Consider the following 15529-nt stretch of genomic DNA (forward strand, 5'->3'; position numbering starts at 1 on the left):
TTTTATATAAGTGGTCAAGCTTGTTCACATAAGAAATGCTGCATTTATATGATATCATACATGATAAATATCAACTGGGAAAGTAATTCCTATTTTTTCAGCATAATTATTCATTGTGCTTCAGACTGAAATTTTGATGTAGTGATCAAAACAATTTGCCTTTGAAATTATAAACCAAACCAAGTGATTTGTGATTTTCATGAGCAAGTCTGTATTTAAGGGAACACAAGACATTTGGTAAAAGACTCTCCTCACCAAAATAAGTGGCCAAATAACTGAGAAGATTAAAAGCTAAAGAATGGCTGTTAATAGGTATAGAAGCTAGATGACAATAGATAATAAGCTGAATTTCTCTAAAATAACAAATGATACTATAAGATCACCCCCTCCACACACATACACATACCTGCTCCCTGCCTCCTCTTACACACACACACACACACACACTCATGCATGAAAAAGCAATACATTTTTTTCTTTCAGAAATTGCTTTTAGCCCACATTAGTTCAGCTATTGCTTTAATTTACCCCCACATTAATTTTTCTTATATATCTAAAGAGGATGAAAACTGATAATACTTAAAAAAATCATTGTACTATCCAATTGTTCCTGTAAAAATGCCAACTCTAGGTGAGGTCACAACATCACATCTCATAGCTTTTTAAAAGATTATTTCACAGTAGTGCTGTGATATATACTGAAGAGGCACTCATTATATATTTCCTAAGCAAATAACAAAGCCTTCAGCTCTTTGACAGCATTTTCTCCAATACTGTGTCATCTCATCCCACTATGCTGGATAAACCAATGTTATCACTTCCTTCAAGACATAACACTTTTAATCTGGTTATTTTTTTGTGTGAAGTTCATTAGTATATTTTCCTTTTTAATGTGTGCTCCTTTATACATTCATATTTTAATTCCATTCCACATAATGCAGACCTTTTCCTATTATGTTGGTGGATATTTCCAGTTCTTGGTTTCTGACCTAATGTTACCCACATTTAACTAACATGGTCCTAAGAGAGGCCACCTTTTAACCTCACAATCCCATAGGGGCTAGCACCATACACCTTCACAATGGATTAAACCCCCGGATCATTTCCTTGACAAGAATGATACAATGTGTACATTTTCACATTGTGCCTTCACTAACCACAAACTGCTTTCTTTTATACGTGCCAACTCCCACACATCACAAGAATGGAATTCTGTTATCTTGTAGTGCCTGGGAATACCCAGGCAGCTGGGGGATTTGTATGGGTTATAGCTCAAGTTGTCTTTTTCTTGTCAAATGTTTTGTCTCATTTTCATGATGTTTTTAAAGATTCTTTCTGTGTATTTTATCTTGGATCTGATAATTTTTCAGAGAATTTTTAAAAATTAAGCCTTTAGTACAGTAACAAGAGAATCCCATTTATCACAAACCTCTGAGGGTATGTATCTGCATGCAAGGTCTCATCTATTTGAGAAATGTTCCAGGATCCTTTGAAATTTTCACATGGAAAATAGCAACAGTAAAATTAACTTTTGATTTCCAGATAAATATGTATGCTGTATTTATCCTAAATAGGATATAAGTGGTGCTGGTTTTCTTCTAGAAGCTTTAATATTAATTTTATTGCAAACAAAGAAATTCAAAGAAAGGAAATTGAAAAACTTAATTCTTCCTGGGATTTTTTTTCTTAGAGTGTTCTCAGAGGTTATAGCTAAGAAACAAGCTTAGTGTCCAGAAATGATAACAACAGGGTATAATGTTTAAATATCAGTTAGACCAAGATAATGATATAGCTCGTGGTTTTTTTTTTTTTTTTTTTTTTTTTTAATATTTCAAGGGAAACCCTGACTGCGTCTCTTCTACATCAACAACTGCAAAGGCCCTAGGGCATCTTGTTGGGTCTTCCTGTCTCCTCCACACTACAGAGATGGGCTACAGAAGCACCTGCACCCTTCCAGGGTCTTCTCCAAGTACACGAGCCTGCTCTTCAGTATGACATCCTTTTCCATGGTATTAAATAATTCCTTATGTGTATTAAATAATTCCTGATAGAAAAACCGATAAGTCAGTACTGTGTATATAAACTGAATTTCCCAGCTTTGCTTAGAACATGGTGCTCACTAGAGGAATGGAAAGTCAATTTAAAACAATAAATAGGGAAAGCAGAAAGAGTAAACAAAATGTGGAAGGGTGCGGCTCGTTCTGACGAGTGACCAGCAGCTTCCTTTGAGCCCTTTAAAGAATACTGTTTTTTTTTTTTTTCCAAAAATGTTCTTTCCTATTAATTCTTTGTTTTTTCACAATCCATTACATATTTATTCTTACATGCTTACAGAAAAGGAACTTCCTGAAAAAACATAATAAAAAGTAAAAATAATGGATAACTTGAATAAAAACTGTCTTAAAGTTATTTTCAAACTAAAAGCATTGACTACTAAGAAACTTCGAGCATAGTTCAAGGATGACAAAATAGAAAATATAAATATTATTAAGATTTCTGATTTTAATTCTTGACCTTAGGATGATCACAACTGTTAGAATAACTTCATTCAGAATTAATTATTTTTTTATATCAGAAATATAGTTGTGTCTTCCTCAGATTATGATTGAAACTCCTCTCTCTTTTAGGAGCATACCAGGTAGGAAAGGGCTGTAGGGTAATGTTAATTAAGTTTCTCTCCCTGCTGCTTGTACACACATGCTTTTAAACTCATTGCCAAGTGACTTGGTTTCATGATTACTAGGCAGTCTTAAGCAAATTATGTTATTAAAAATATATTTTTTTATTTTTAATTGACACCTAGTAATTATGCCCATTTATGGTTCCTATTAGTCCTTAATTGGAAAGTAGACCAATTTTATTTATAAAAATGCTGATAATTCGGTAAAATACAAATACATTGGGGCTTATTTTTAAAAATGCAAGAGACCACTGTGTCATTCCTATAGTCTTAATCTCTGAAAAGGGGCACCTTCCTCTCAATTTTAAAATAACCAACTTATATTCATTTCATATCCATATGGATTTTTAATCTACAAATTATACCATTAAACTAGAATCTTGATGCATTGTATGAAATATAAATTGATTTTTTTCATTAAGAGTAACTTAAATTTATAATAGAATAATGTTACAATTTGAAAATATCTTAACATGCTTCATATAGTCAGCACCATCAACACACTGACTGTTGGTCTGTATTATCAGTGTTAGAAGTTAAATGTACATTCCATAGAGCAGTACACATCGTACTTTTGTCTTTTCCCTATAGCCCCCAACTTGAGTTATGTACAAAAGTAATGCTTAATACATATGCAATTAATTGAGTTATGTGACTCTGAGAAGTCAGTCATGAGCTGACAAACCTCAGATATAGGGGAGCAGAAATTCATGCTCAATGGAAAGAACGTGGAGAATCTTGAAATGAAATCCTTGCTCAGAAACATACTAGCAATGTGACCATGAGCAAATTACTTAGTTTCTCTGAGCTTCAGTTCCATTAACAAAACAAAAATAATATAAATACCTTTGGATTCTGGCAAAGATTAAAAGTATGTGATTTAAAGTGGCTTGTGTGAGGCTGGCTGTGGCCCTGACCCTGGATTCATGATACTTTTCCCACTTAACATATGGGGAGAACAAAGGTCATTGCTGATGTTACCCATGCATGATCACACAGCCATGAGGTGCCAGAGGCAGATTTCAACTCCAGCTTCTTTTGACTTTGGGTGCAGTACTTAACCTTTCCTATATTGCACTTGCTTTTTAGAAAGGTGATTCTCAGGGTGGAAAATGAGTAAGAGGGCAACAAAAATAAAGGCAGAATAACATGGCATGACCCACAGTAAACCCCGTGTTTGTATACAATTGTACATAACTGCTCAACCTGACCACATGTGCTGTAGTCAGACATTTTCTATTCTATTCCATTTTATTTCATGTTTTAAAAATTCTGATTACAGCAGGCTGGGAGATGGGGCCTGGGAGGTGTTGGGGTGAGTGGGACATTCACTAACCTTAGTTGTAGAGCTCCCCACTTTCTGAAGCCTGGTTCTCCTCATGTGGTCATGTAGTTCGCCCTGGGAACTGTCCTGGGAATGCGATGCTCACAAAGACTGGAAAGATGGAAGTTGGTGAGAGCTACTGATGGAGCAACCCGGAATGATTCCTATTCAAATTCAGGAGTTACTGCAGGAAGGAGAAAGCTGTGAGGGAGAGGTGGTTACTAGACTTGTTGACACTGAGGAAAATTCCATCATGTTCGGAAAGCTTAGCTCCTGACCAGGATCATGGAACCACAGAATCAAACTGTACTGACCAAACTAAAATGAATACCTGACCACTTTTTCAAATCCAAGAGGGCTGCTAGAGACAATAAGGAGAAAAGGTAGATTCCAGGTCAAGATCCAGGGCAGGAGGCAGGAGGGGTCTGAGCAACGTAGAGCACCTTAGAAACAGACTGAATTCCTTCACCATCATGAGATATATGTAAATAACATTAAAGTGAACTTCTACTGCATTTGACAACACTGCTCACTGGTATTCATATAAACTTTTCTCCATTCAGGTTAAGTGTATGGTGCGGGGCAGGCTTGTGTTTTCTCCCTTGTTGAAAATATTTTCAGAATTGACCTTTACAAAAACAGGAAAAGCTGCCAGTAAATGTCTCCATGTTGCTACTAGCTTTGGTCCTGCTACTTTTTGGATTTTATATGTAAGTTTAAGATTTTTGGGGGGATGGGGCATACTGGGAATTGAACCCAGGGGTTCTCTACTACTGAACTATATCCCCAGTTCTTTTTTTATTATTTTTTTATTAGTTGCTCAAGACAATACAATGATCTTGACATATCATATATTTGATTCAAATGGGGTATGAATTCTTATTTTTCCACGTGTACAGATTGCAGGATCACATTGGTTATACAGCCACATTTATACATCTAGCCATACCAGTGTCTGTTGTATTCTGCTGCCCTTATTATTATTATTATTTTTAATTTCGAGACAGGGTCTTGCTAGATTGCTGTGTGTGGCTTGAAACTTGTGATTTTCCTGCGTTAGCCTCTGGAGTGGCTGGGATTAGAGGTGTAAGCCACCACACTCAGCTAAGAGTCTTTTAAAAGCTTGTTATGATTCACAAAAGTGATTTGACACTTTGCTAATGGGTTCAGACCCATGTTTTCAAAAATTCCTAATTAGGTGACTGTTATAGTCCCCGTGAGAGGTGATGACAGGTATAACTAAAAAGGTAGCAGAGAAAATGAGATAAATAGATGTGACAATTATTTGAGAAGTAGACTCAACTCATCTTTAAGTTTTTTGAAGGGAACAGAGAGTGAGGAGGTTCCCAGATTGGGTAGCCTGTTACCATTCATGCAGTAGGGAGCACTGAAGGAAAAGCAATTTTGATGGAGAATGGCTTCTACTTTGAGAATGCTGAGTGTGTGAGGCTCAGAGACATCTAGATGGATGTGTCTAGTGAGCACAAGTGTGAGTTGAGGATGAAGGGAGAAATCTGAGCTGCAGGTACAGATTCTTCAGCTGAGTTGATGGTAGTTGAAGTCAGGGTGATGGATGAGTATCTTGGAGAGAAGTGGGGAGGGTGGGTCAAAAGTGGAACCCTGAGAATGAGTCTCAGGAAAGGCAGAAGGAGAAGGAGGAGAGCAGACAGAGAGACCCCCCAAAAGGTAGAAGATAAAAGAGAAGAGCCTCGTAAAAATGCTGTAGCTACCAGTGCTCATGATAGCATGCCCTGGGACGCAGCAGGGTGTGGATGGAGGAAGGTGAGGGGAAGTGATGTAGAAAGGAGCAGGAGTGGGAGGTTGTCCCAAGACTAGACAGGTCTACCTCTGCAGGCAGGTTTCTTCCTCTGTAAAATAAGAGGGTTGAGCTAAATGGTTTCTAAAGTGTTTAATTGGGAACAAAGAGGAGATGGATGGAGAATATGGGAAGACAAGAAAATTCCCCATTCATTCGTTTATTCAACCAACATTGACTGAGCTCCTATGATGTTCAGCTACTGTTTTAATCACAGCGGCATACTGATGAATCAGATGGATTATGAAAGCAGTCACTGTAGCAGGGGAAGATGGCCAGAAACAAATAAATAACTTATAAGCACTATGAAAACCAAAACAGGCAATGGGGGAAATAGTAATTTGGGACAGTCTTTCAGTATCTATGTGAAGTTGGATGAAGCGAGGATGTTCTAACATGTGGCTTACTGGAAAGAGGGACTGCCAGTGCTAATGTCTGTACCAGAGTGACGTGGTAATTCTGAGAAATAGTAGGAAGGGCAAAATCAAGTACAGCCATGCAAGGAGAGAGTTATATATGATGAGCTATTAGTGGAAGCCAGACCGGCTTGGGCCTTATTGGTGGTGATAAGAGCTTTGGAATTCTTTGCAATTGGGAAGCTGTTGGAGGACTTTGAACAGCTTGAATGGCTTGAGCTGAATTATATGTATTTTTACATACTTTTTATATAAACTGAATCCAGGGGCACTTTACCCAGTCTGTGTGTGTGTGTGTGTGTGTGTGTGTGTGTTACTGGAGATTGAATCCAGTGGTGTCTAACCTCTGCGACATGCCCCCCAGCCCTTTTTATCTAGTTAGTTTTTTTTATTTTGAGACAGTGTTGCACTGGGTGACTTAGTGCATCACTAAGTTGCTTACTGCCTCAAGCTTGCAATCCTCCTGCCTCAGCCTCCCGAGTCACTGGGATTACAGGCATGAAACACAACACTGGGCTCCTCAGTCCTTCTTATTTTTTTTTTTTATTTTGAGACAGGATCTTGCTAAGTTGCTGAGGTTGGCCTCAAACTTGCAATCCTCCTGCCTCAGCCTCCCAAGCCACTGGAATTAGAGGTGTGCACCACCATTCCAGTGTGGTTTGTATTTTTGAAAGTTTACTTTGGTAGCAGTGTAGACCATAGTAAAAAATAAAATAGGGAATCTTGGTAGGTATCAATGGTTTCAGTAATCCAGGTGGGGGAAGATGAGGGTTGGCTCATCTCACCTTCCCATTATTATAATGAAATACTCAAGGTAATTAACTTGTAAAGAGAAAAGGTTCAGGGGCTGAGGATGTGGCTCAGTGAGAGAATGCTTGCCTGGCATGTGTGAAGCCTTGGGGTTGATTCCCAGCATTGAGATAGATAGATAGATAGATAGATAGATAGATAGATAGATAGATAGATAGATAGATAGATGATAGATAGATAGATAGATGAAAGAGGCAGGGGGAGGAAAAGGTTTATTGTGACTTATGATTGTGAAGTTTCTAGTTGAAGATCAAGTGGCCCTGTTGCTTTGGGTCTCTGGTGAGAGTGAGACACCTTGGTGGGAGCACATAATGAAACAACAATGCTCTCCTCTTAAACCAGGGAGCAGAGTAAATTAACAGAAAGAGGAAGAAACTAGGGTCTCACTATTCCCTCATTGGGTACACCTTCAGTGACATAACGACCTCCCACCAGACCCCAACTTTTAAAGGTTCTACCACTTACCAATAGCACCACCTCAGAGAACAAGCCTTTACCACATGGATAGTTGTGTGACACTTATTGAAACCATAGTAGAGGTAGTACTAACTACCTTAACTGAGCACCTACTATAGCCAGTCCTAATGCCAAATACTTTATATGTATTAACATCATTTCTACAACCAGTCCTGTGAGGTAGGTGCCCTTGTTACATTTATTTTACATAGGAGGAAATTGACACAGAGAGGTAAAATAATTCAGCCAGAATTACTTAGGTAGTAAGTGTTAGAGCTACAATTCAGACCTAAGAATTCTGCCTCAAGAGCTTACCTATTTAATATCTGTGCTAGATAAAATCAGGATATATTCTGAAGATGACAAACTTTGATGTACTCAATTAGGGTTTGAAGGAAAGGATCAGAATTAAGGAAGACTCCTAAGGCATCTGTGTGACATTTACTAAAATGGAGAAGACTGGGCAAGAGAGCAGAGATAAAAAACAAAATTCTGCTTAGAGGGCTAGGGATGTAGCTCAGTGGTAGAGCACTTGCCTAGCATGTGCAAGGTCCTGGGTTCGATTCTCGTATTCCCAGTACTGGAAAGAAAAAAAATCTGCTTAGGACATATTAAGTTCAAGATGTCACTTAGCCACATAGAGACCTTAGCAGGCACTCCAAGCTCTTTAATACCTGAAAATAGGCAGCTCTGTTTGAATATAAGGTGGAAACAATGCAGCATTATATTAGGGAACTATTCTGTTGGGATCGATGTCTATCAGCCTTTTCACATGTTCTTAGTTAAATGTCATTTCCATTTGGGGAACTGAGTGGAATGATTTGCTAACATGACAACAGCCAAGTATTTAAATCAGCCAGAATCTCACTTTTATCAGTAGTCAGAGCAAATTTTTGAAAGCTCCCAGAATCTTGTCATTTTATATCTGATGTAGGAGTACCACATACCTGTAGCCCTTAACTATCTAGAATTTCAGAGGCCAAATTCTCCCAGCTTAGAGAATTAAAACTAACTTTGATGTTTCCTCCGTGCCTGTAGGTCACCGAACATTGCTTGCATAACACAGGATTACACAACCCCAAACCTGCACAGACTTACAAAATACTGTCCCCTTGTCCCCACTGACCCTGACTTCAGTATTTGACTTTTTACTTCATCTGACCTCAGATAATACAGCTCTTTTGGGCAGGCTTTCAACTTAAGATTCATTCTCTTCTTCTTGCCTGATCAAACCTGCCCTGGTACTAACTGCACACAGCTGGAGGTCTACTGAGTACTTTGTGCAAGATACTGTGCTGGAAATGCTCTCTCTTGATTAGCACGGTGGCTCCACAGGTGAATATGTTTTTAGCACTCTTTATACATATAGATATTTCAATTTGCAAAAAATCTTAATATTTTATAAAAGGATATTTCTGGCATCAGAGAATTAATCTACCCATTTGGACCTTATTTTCCTGAACTCTTTGCTGCTCTCCTTTTTTGAAATATTCTCCACTACCTTTAAGTGAATCTTTTTTTTTTTTTTTTGGTACCAGGGATTGAACCCAGGGGTGTTTTACCACTGAACTACATCCCCAGTTCATTTTATTTTTTTAATTTTGAAACAGGGGTCTAGCCAAGTTACTTATTAAATTGCTGAAACTGGCCTTCAACCTGCTATCCGTCTGCCTCAGCCTCCAGAGTTACTGCAATTACAAGCATGTGCCACTTTACCTGGCTTCTCCACCATATTTAAAGGCATGACCCTGGTTCTCCTCTTGCTTCTCCCGGTGACCTCCTCTGTCTCTCCCTCGTTTCCCTAATCGCCAATATCCTCAAAGTTACCTGTTCCTCAAGACTCTCATCACTCTCTTCCTTTTCTGCATGTTCTATCAAGCAACTGTATCTACACCTACATTTTTCCATATATTTTTCACTGCAGATGACTCTAGGATGGAGTTTCAAATGACTGATGTTTGTTTTGCTCAGATGCCTACCTAGAGATTCAATCTCAAAATGTCTTAAAATAAACCTGTTGCCGTTGCTAAGTAACCTTTCTGGTGATTTTTCTGTTTCCCGAAAATGGCATTATTTTATAAAAATTTAATCCTGAAAACATTGAAGTAGCCTGTACATCTTTTTTAATCTACACTTCTTGCTAATCCTTTGACCTTTTTTTAAACAATTAACTTAATGTTCTATCTCTTACCTCCAATCTGTGCTTTTCCCCCCATTTTCCCCTATTACCCATTAGCCAGGTCTTCATTCTCTTACACTGACCAATTAAAATTCCCCAAGGAAGCTCACTTAAATCCACTTCTATACTGCTACTAAAAAATTCTTCCTAAGCCTGGGTTTCTCTTCTACTCAAAAATCCTTCAGTACTTCTCACTTACATAAAGAAATAAAGCTAACTGACAACACAGCAGCATTCAAGGCACTTGAATGCACTAAATCCAATCTACCTCTCCAAGTTTCCATAATATCATTCTCTTTCCAGTAAGCCAAGACCAATCAAACTCACCCACTTGCTGTTTCCTAAAACTTTTCTGTTTTCCTCCCCCACTTCTGCTTACACTGCTCACCTGGATTAGTTACTCCAATCAAAACCCTACCCACCCCCAAGGTCCAATCAAATTCAAGTCAGAGTAGCCAGAATGAGGGAAAAGGACTTTTGCAAGAGATTGGGTAACTCTACATGTACTTTGCATACCCTAAAATACTTAGTGGGGTGAGTCAAGAGAACTAGGTTTGCAATCAGTATTTGGGGAAATGCCATTTAAATGTAGATATACCTCCTTTTACATCTCCAGCTGAGTGTTAACATTTCTTTTTTAGAATTTTTTACCTGTTAAAATTATGTTTAATTCATGAATACATTTTCATCATAAAGAAGAAATCAAATATTTTATGAAAAGCTAAAGAACTTGAGCATCTCCAGTTCAATTCTCTGTGGAGAGAATCGTTCTCAGCTATGTCATGTACATCTTTCCATACCTTTCTCTGAGCATTTGAGCTCCTATATAAATAAGTAGTTGCATGCACAAATTATGAATTAGCATGTACCTTGTGAGAAGAATACTGAATTCCAAATTTAAAGCCAATTTACATATGGGTACAAAATATTTATAATCACCATCATTCTTTTAAAACATTTTAATTATGTAGATTCTTCTTAAAAATATGAAACTAAAGAGCACTTATTCTGCCACATAATTTTGTGTTTCAGGCAAGTTGTTTAATTCTTAAACCAGGAGGCACCTGCTGTTATCATCTTTATAGAAGTAAGGTGTGTATCTAGGGTCACACTCCCAGTTAATGAGCAGAAGATCTGGGATTCTTATCTAGGAAGGCTGGCTCCAAAGCTTATAATCTTAAATGTGTGGCTCTGCTGTCCATTATCCTATCCACTCAGACAGGCTACTTACCTGTGACTATTTCTGTGGCTTCTGCCCAAATCTTCATGGCCTCTCTGCCATGGTGGGGTAGTCGCTCCATCCCTGGACTCTGATCTTCCTCACTGCTTAGGCACTTCTGATGATGGGAGGTGGTGCTTATCTGAGTCCTCAGCTGAACTAAATTGAGAGGGAGAAGAGCCTGAATTGAGACAAGTATTTGTTGATAGCCATCCTTCCCAATAAGTGTAAGCTCTCTGAGAGCTAGGACCATGCATCTTTTGTCCATCACATCTCCCAGACCTAGCACTTGGTAAGCAGGCAACAGGTTCACGTGGAAATGAATTGCCACAGGTGACAACTGAGTTTTTGAGTTAGACTTTTCCCCATCCATCCCAACAATTAAGGGGTATTTGTGGAAGTCACAGAGGGAAGGAAGGACTGCAGAGAAAAAGCTAAACTGACTTTTTTTTTCTCTTTTTCTTCCTCCTCCTCTCCTTTTCCTCCCCCTCCTCCACTTCCTCCTCCTTTTTTTTTTTGGCAGTACTGGAGATTGAACCTAGCGGTACTCTAATGCTAAGCTAAATGCCCAGCCCTTTTAAATTTTCAAGACAGGGTCTCACTAAGTTGCACAGGCTGGCTTTGAACTTGTGTTACATCCTCCTACCTCAGTCTCCCTGCTAGGATTACAAGCATATATTACCAGAACTAGCTTCTCTGTGAATAGTTTCATTAAGACTATCACCACACTAACTGAGATTGTTGGTGATGTTTTTGGTACCTTCATGACAGGCTGAGCAACTTGAGAACAACAGTCATCTGCTTCCTTAAATTTCTGTCCCCCAGATTGACCAAGGATTTCTAGGCAGTAGGCAGGCTCATTGAATGGGTCAATAAATGACTCCTGTTGATAAAGTTACTGAAAAGCTGATGAGTCAGGAAAAGGGGAAGATATTAATGACTGATCATCCAAGGAGTTAGTAAACAACTGGTTTCAAGGTTGATTGACCAAATCTTCCTGTCACCCAGACCTTGATATTGTCAAACATTGCTTGTATCAAATGTCTAGAGTCTATATCCCTAGTGAGAGAAGATGTCCTCACAGTTTCTCAGTAAGTAATAATATAAGCTGGTTAACTACAAAAGTTATCCTTACTGTCCAGAAGCAATTTTGAGTAATTATATTAAAACATTATTTTACTGATTATCTAACACCTTTTCAAAGAGGAGATGGAAACTTATTCCACCTTTAACACACATTTTAAATACTAATTTTCATCAATTTTAATTTTATCATATGCCGTAATGTAGAGTCAGGACCTAAATGTTAAACACCCAAGGCCACCATTTGCTATTTTAAGAAGTAAATTTAAGTTACTTCCAAACTTGTTCTTCCTCTTTGTTTTCTATCTATCTACATTGGCTAAATAACTCAAGCCAAAACATGATTTCTTTCTTTCTTTTTTTTTAAGAGAGAGAGAAAGAGAGAGGGAGAGAATTTCAATATTTATTTTTCAGTTTTTGGCAGACACAACATCTTTGTTTGTATGTGGTGCTGAGGATCAAACCTGGGCCACACGCATGCCAGGCGAGCGCGCTACTGCTTGAGCCACATCCCCAGCCCCCAAAACATGATTTCTTGACTTGTCCCTTGTCCCCTACATATGCAGTTGTCCCTCTGTATTCATTAGAGAGTTGATTATAAGACCTCCCTCTGATAATAAGATTCTGATATGCCTAAGTCCTATATACAAAATAGTGTAGCATTTGCATATAACCTGTGCACATCCTCCACGTACTTTAAATCATTTCTAAATTACTGATAATACCTAATTCAATGTGGGTGCTATGAAAAGTGGTTGTACTGTATTGCTTAGGCAACAATGCAAAAGGAAAATGTCGGTATATGTTCTGTACAGTTGCAATTTTTTTTTCCAAACATTTTTGATCTGCCGTTGGTTGAATCCTCAGATGCAGAATAGGCAGGTGAGAATTCCTGGTGGTTCTAGTTTCTTATGATCCTTGGCATCTGTTCATCTCCTGTATCCTCATGTGACCCCCTTATTTCAAGCAGGATTTTACTGTCTTTTTTTCAGTAAATTCCTGCTTCATCACCCAGTCCCCAGCAATGTCACCAGAATGGTCTCTTAAAAACACAAATCTCAGGGGCCATGGTGCACGCCTATAATCCCAGCTATGTGAGAGACTGAGGCAGGAGGATGTTCAAGTTCAAGGTCAGCCTGGGATTCAGTAAGACCTGCCTCAAAATAAAATAAAAAGGTCTGGGGATGTAGCTCAGTGGTACAGCACCCCTAGTTTCAATCTCTAGTACTACACACACACACACACACACACACACACAGCCATAGATCTTATGATATGTCTTAACCGTTACCAAAGCTCCCGTAACTTGGAATGCCTTCGGATTCGTTTCTCCCATCCTCTCTGTCAGGCAGGCTCTCCTGCATTAACCCTGATTGACTTAACATTTCTCCTGTTTTGTCTAGGACAATTCCATTCTAACTTGTTAGCTCAGCATATTTATTGACAGCAACCCTTTGGTCATTCTCAAAAATTCCCAGTGTGTTAGTTGCTACGACTGCCATAACAAAATGCCACAGAGTATGTGGTTTAAACAACAGAACTATTTTCTCATAGCTCTGGAGCTGTAAGTTCAAGGAAAAGATGGACAAATTTATTTTCTTTTGAGGCCTCTCTCCCTGGGTTACAGATGGCCTGGCCATCTTCTTGCTACATCCTCACATTGCCTCTCATGTTCCTTCCTCTTATGGAGAAACCAGTAATAATGGATGAGGGTCCTAACCTAATGGTCTAATTTTAATGTAATTACCTCTTTTTTTTTTTTTAAAGAGAGGGAGAGAAAGAGAGAGTTTTTTTAAATATTTATTTTTCAGTTCTCGGTGGACACAACATCTTTGTTTGTATGTGGTGCTGAGGATCGAACCCGGGCAGCGCGCATGCCAGGCGAGCACACTACCGCTTGAGCCACATCCCCAGCCCTGTAATTACCTCTTTACAGGCACAGGCAGTTTTTCCTCAGTATCCACTGCAGAACTAGTTGTGGGATCTCCAACTGATACTAAATCCTAGGATGCCCAAGTCCTATATGTGAAATGATATAGTATTTGCATATAACCTACACATACCCTTCTGCAATAATTTAAATCATCTGTAGATGACTTATGATACCTAACACAATGTGAATGTTATGTGAATAGTCATTATATTGTGAAGGGAATAATGATAAGAAAAATGCCTGCATATGTTCAGTATCAGTACAATTTTCTTTTTGAATATTTTTGATCCCTGGTTGGTTGTATCCATAGATATGGAACCCACAGATATGGAGGGATGGCCATATATTAACGTATAATAATTCATTAAATCTAAACTATTGCTTACAAGATTCACACAACATCAAAACATTACTGGGGCAAAATCTTGCTCACAGAAGTAAGGATAATTGCCTTATTCTTCAAACACTGTGATTTTTATCAATGATATGATTAGGTGCTTTTAAAAAGGTTACAATTGGGGAGAAAAACAAACACTAGGCTTAACTATTTAAAACAACTATGTAAACCTACATTTTATGTGATTTAATCAATCAGTTTATTTAATCAAATAACTGTAAATTATTATTATTTTTTGCTTTGAATTAGATCTTCATTTTTTCTTCCTGAAAGAAGAGAATATGGAATTGTTACACTCAACAGACTGCAACAAAAAGCTGATCCATCTCTCTTATCCCTCATGGAAGGGAAAAGAGAAAACTGAAACTGGTTATTACACAAAATCAAGTTCACTATTGTAAAATAAAGAGTGTTTTCTATCATCTTGCTCTCTTTCCTTCAAAAGTAATAAATATTATTTTCCTTTTATGCAACTATATCACTGTTATGCCACTCTTGCCTTTATCTTTATACAACAACAGAATGCTACATTTCATTGTATTTAGTGTTTCAAATTACTTTTAAAGAACATCTATTCTGGGGCTGGGGATGTGGCTCAAGCAGTAGCACTCTTACCTGGCATGTGTGCGGCCCGGGTTTGATCCTCAGCACCACATACAAACAAAGATGTTGTGTCCGCTGAAAACTAAAAAATAAATATTAAAATTCTCTCTCTCTCTCTCTCTCTTTAAAAAAAAAGAAAGAACATCTATTCTCACTTAACTGCAACAAGAGGATTCTTTTAAGTATTAAAGTGTTTATTTTATTTTATTTTTGGTGCTGGGATTGAACCCAAGTCCTCATGCATGCTAGCCATGTGCTCTACTACTGAGCTACACAGACAGCCCAACATGTTTATTCTTAACTCATCAATAATAGGTAATGAAAGACTATTTGGAAGTCCTTTCAGCTAACCATGGCACATAGACAAATAAGGGGAGGGAACTGGCATACAGAGATATATGTTTTACCTTCAGTGACCCAACTGACTTTGATACAGTGCTTTGATATCACACTGGATCTAAAAAAATCAATATTACAGGTTCTATTGATTGGGGAAATGGATAGGAGTAAGGAGGCTACATGTCTTAAAATGATGAAGAATTTTTTGGGTAGAAATTATTTTAAATGATTGCTAAGGGAGAAGAAAAGAAAGAAATTTTATTATAGAAGTCTT

At 38.0% G+C, this 15529-nt stretch overlaps 1 long non-coding RNA gene across 1 annotated transcript; it reads left to right on the forward strand.

The window, feature by feature from the left end:
• The first annotated feature begins 8747 nt into the window (after window positions 1-8747).
• LOC139707465 (uncharacterized) lies at window positions 8748-14789 on the forward strand. Its single transcript, XR_011709031.1, has 2 exons — window positions 8748-8837; window positions 14563-14789. It is a non-coding gene; the product is annotated as an uncharacterized lncRNA (long non-coding RNA).
• The last annotated feature ends 740 nt before the right edge of the window (window positions 14790-15529 follow it).

Source organism: Marmota flaviventris, chromosome 10 (genome assembly GCF_047511675.1).
Source record: "Marmota flaviventris isolate mMarFla1 chromosome 10, mMarFla1.hap1, whole genome shotgun sequence".
NCBI classification, from domain to species: domain Eukaryota; kingdom Metazoa; phylum Chordata; class Mammalia; order Rodentia; family Sciuridae; genus Marmota; species Marmota flaviventris.